General features: G+C 43.3%; 1 pseudogene; it reads right to left on the bottom strand.

The window, feature by feature from the left end:
* LOC109385720 (transmembrane protein 147 pseudogene) overlaps nucleotides 1-4,230 on the bottom strand; it is a 10,293-nt pseudogene extending 6,063 nt beyond the window's left edge.
* Between the last annotated feature and the right edge of the window lie 350 nt (nucleotides 4,231-4,580).

Genomic DNA, 4,580 nt, shown 5'->3' with positions numbered 1-4,580 from the left:
CCCCCCCAAAATATCCAACTAGAATACCTTTTGACCATGTTTTATTTCTTAATTCTACCCCACAATTACATTCATGAAATAGGATTATAATTTCCATTTTACAGTTGAGAAAAAGGAGACTCAAAGATGTTAATTTTCATTCCAAAATTACACTGCTATTAGCATAACTGGCATTTAAGCTTCAATTTATTTGTCTTCAAAGCTAGAAAATTGACCATTTCACTCAATTGTGTTCATCATAATCATCTCACCCTCTGGCCTTACATTTTAGAGTTTACCATGCACGACCTCTCTTAATCCAAGCCTGAGAGATTGGAAAAGGAGGAATGTCCGCCATGGCCAACAGAGGGCTAAACTAAAACATAAAACTTCCTCTTCTCCCATCTTCATCAACAAAACAAACACAGAATTCCAAGATAACTTTCCTTCTTCCCTGTGGCTAATAAAAAAGGCTTTACCTACTCATTTTCAACCTAGATTCCCTGATAAACAGCCAGTGTAAGTACTTTGAAATTCTTAATGCCTCTGCCCATTTTTCTTTCCTTTTATTGAGTTTGGTTGATTTATGCAATAGGAGAACTGGGTCTATGGTTGGGGAGAGTTGTCAGGCTGGACCTCATTTGTGCAGCCTGGGCGCTAGCCTTGTGGACGTGGTCACTGGGCTTCTCAGATAGTAAGTGTGACAGTCTGGCCAATGTCGGGACTTAGGAGAACTTAGGAGAACCCCGACTGAGAAACCAATAGAAGTGGTCTTCTGCTAACCATTGTTTAGCTTGACTGAACAGCATAAAGAACTGAATTTGGACCTCCGTGCCTTTGCTGACCAGTCACCATTCTGAGCTACCACCTAGTGGCACTGCATGCCAGCCAACAGTTCAGGCTGGGCAGCTTTGCCGTGTCCTCTGTACAGCAGGGTTTTTTTGTCCAACTGATTTATTTTTTGCCTCTTTTATTGCCTTTTGACCTTATCGCCTTATAATTGTGAATGGAAAGTGGAAAAGTGCAAGTGCTGCTACTTGTAGCAAAAGCGGAGCCATAATCAGCTTAATACAATCAAGCGAAAGATTGAAATAATGCCAACACGATGCTTCAGTCTGTGTGAGGGCTCCGCATGTAGGCTGCCTGGACTTGGGGTCCTTCCGCTACTAGCTGGATAACTGGGCAAAATGCTTTTCCGCCTTCTATAATAAAACCCTTTTCTCGCATGCTGTATGATGATCATAAAAGATGTTATTTATAGACCCTATAAGGCAGTGGTTTTTCAAAGTGGAGTTTCCTGACCAGTGGCATTAGTGTCACCTGGGAACTCTTAAAATATACAGCTGATGAATCAGGAACCGTGGCGATGGGCCCAGCAACCTGTGTGTCACCAAGCCATCCAGTGATCCTGACGTACCCGCGTGCTGATGCTGCTATAAGCTGTGATAGAGAAAAGCAGGCTCAGAACTTAAATCGTCTAGATTCAAATTCTAGTTCTGCCTCTTATTAATTGTGTAATTGAATTAACACAATGAAATTGAATCNTCAGATCCTAAGTGAGGGGCTCATTGCTCACTTAGCTCATTTGCTCCTAAGACCAGATGGAGGAGAGGGCATCTCACTACACTTGATTCAACTCCTGTCTCTGACTGAGGACAATATTTCCAATAAGCCAAGCATTCTTCAGCCTGGATCCTGTTTTCTAAATGTTATATTTTGACTCAGTCACAATGTTCGTTAAAACATATGCATTCAGTGAACAGTGGCATTTTCTCTATTTCCTACAAGAGAGGATTTCTGAAGTTAAGGATTTCCATAAACAATTTGAAATCTGCCTTATTTTTATTTAAATGCCACATAAATATTAGATAAATGTAGGCAGAGATTTAAGAGATTATCTCTCTGGAATCTTAATTTCCTCATCTGTAAAAAGGAAATAATAATACATATGTCTTAGGCATCACGTGAGTATTCTGTAAGAGAAAGTTCGGAGGGTGCCTGACACGTAGTAAGGACTCTACAGATGACAACTATTATTAGTATCAAGGGAAAGGATGGGGTGGGATAGCTGGAAGGAAGGAAGTATTTATAGAAAGAATCTGTGAATTAAATAAGGAGCTGTTTGGAAGAAGGCAGAGAACAAGTTACGCAAACACCAAACCTTTCCAAAGCTAACAGAAAAGAAAACCCAGAGTGAATTCCATCTGCTTTCTGCCTGCACCTGCTATTTATTTACTTTTCAGCTTCATCAATTGAAGCCAAATTGTTATTTCTTTTCAAACCTCAAAACATAAGGAGAGAAGAGGGAGAGGTGGGGAGAAAGCAAGACGGAAGGGAATACGACGATAATAGCTAACACTCACAGAGTTTTTACTATGGGCCAGGCAATGCTTTAAGTGTCTTGCATGAATTAATACATTTACTATTCACAACGACCCTATAGGGAGGTTACGCCTATGGTCCCTATTTTATAGGTAAGGACTGAAGTGTAGACCTATTGAGTGATTTGTCCCAAATCTAACAGCTGCTAAGAGGCAGAGTCAGCATTTAACCCAGCCAGCCTGGCTCTTTAAATCCCTACTTTGTATAGACTCACAAGGTAAGCTAGCATGAAATGGAGCAATATCCTAAGAGAGGGAGGAACAAGAATAAGAATATCATCTTTTCCTTACAATCGGGCAAATAGTTATATGTGGGATGGAGAGCAATCTGATTTACGGACAGGACAGTTTGGGACCCATTCCTGACTCTTTTTACTTATAGGTGCCATTTGGTTTATGACTTTGGAAGGTTCAGTGAATCTCTCTGAGCCCCAGTTTCCTCACTTGCAAAATCCTGTAGCTTCCTAACTCATCTCTGTGAATAAAATAATAATAGGACAGCATTTATCTAACCGTTGCAAAATATTAAATCATGTCATTTATGTAAAGTAATTAGCTCATGGTAACTGTTCAGTCAATGATAGCTGTTATCATGATAATTATATGTTATTATTAAATTAGTCGAAGAGAAAGAATCAACAAATTTTCCATGAAAGAACTGGTATTTTTAGCAGTTTCTGGAGGATGGGGAGAATTTTCACAGGTAGAAGTCAGACGGACCGGTTGTTCTTGGAGAAGGGGCAGCCTGATCCAGGTGTTGTCACAGGAAAGCACAACATTGATTCTCTGAACTCACTATTCCAAGAATCAGGGAAGCGTGTGATACATTGTAGAATGGCATTGCTTAAAAATTGTTGAAAGGCAACCCTTACTAGCTTAACATGGCAGACTCTCAGTCATCTAAAAACTTTTACTACATAGAAAGACAGTCCCAGAGGGATCTCCATACTGGAGGTTTTACCACAGCAGGACATGGACACACCACGATCTGTTTCGTAGCATTGGCAGAGTGGCCATTGGAGACCCTCTCCTCCCAGAAAGACTTGGCTTCTCCCCTTAGTTTCTACTGAAGCTATTGGAGGAGCCACTGGCCAAAGCCATTATGGGAAGAGACTCCAAGTCCAGAATCTTTTTTTTTTTCTTTTAATCTTCCAAATACTGTTTATTTCACTAAAACCTGGAGATAAGGAAAAGATATGTGAATGTCCGGGACACCAAGCCTAGGACCTGATGTTGACAGTGATGACATACATACAAGGCCAGGGTGCTGAGGGCCAGCAGTGACATCCAGCTGCCCAGGGAACAAAGGTGGACAAAGGTCTCTCTGATAGAGGACTTACAGATGCTGAGGAACACCAGCAGGAGGACGGCAGGCCAGAAAGTGTGGTACAGGTCATAGCGTGTTATCATCCAGATCTGGGCAGATGCGAGGATGTCATGGACCAGACTGATGTTGGAGTCAGTGCTCATCTGGATGTATTTCTAGTTGAACTCAATGCCCCAGGCTTCCACCCAAAAGGGCTGCGACAGGACAGTCAACTTGGCTCAGGGCCCGGCCCAGGACAGCAGCCATGGTCTTGTTTCCTGCTTTGCTGGCATCCTGGGACATGACGAGGTTTAGGCCTATCAGGTCAGCCACATCCATGCTGACCTCCAGGAGCTCCCCAATGAAGTCACAGATGCCGCCTTCCCAGGTGGGGAAGAAAGGGACCAGGAACAACAGCTTGCACAGCGGCATGAAGAGGTCGGTGTCCCCAGCCTGGACACACTTCCAGAAGGCGCTGTATTCCCTCAGGCTGCTGCACTTGTAGGTGATGAAGTGGGGGACATAGGCCAGGGCTACGCAGTTCCCAAGGTGAAACGAGACCATGGCGCACGGGCCACTGCCTTACCGGCTTGGTACCCGCCTTCCGCCACAGCCCAGCCCGTGAGGACTTCTCCCAGAATCCTATCATTTCAATCAGGCCCAGCTGTGCTGAAGCTCCACAGACACATCTCCTTTTGTGCCACTCTTTTTTATGCAAAAAAACCTATGACCTAAAAGGGCAACGTCATCCCCCACTGACCCAGCATACGATGATGAGCTGGAGACTAGATAACCGTATAGGACAACTCTACCTAAGAGAAAGAGAAAAGGAAGGGTCATGGGTGTCACAGATCTAAATGGCAGGTTTCCCCAAATTTAGGAACAGGTAATGTTCTTTGAATGGGAGGGCTCTT

Source organism: Hipposideros armiger, unplaced genomic scaffold (assembly GCF_001890085.2).
Source record: "Hipposideros armiger isolate ML-2016 unplaced genomic scaffold, ASM189008v1 scaffold_123, whole genome shotgun sequence".
Lineage (NCBI taxonomy): Eukaryota > Metazoa > Chordata > Mammalia > Chiroptera > Hipposideridae > Hipposideros > Hipposideros armiger.
This window is presented reverse-complemented; position numbering and strand designations above follow the sequence as displayed.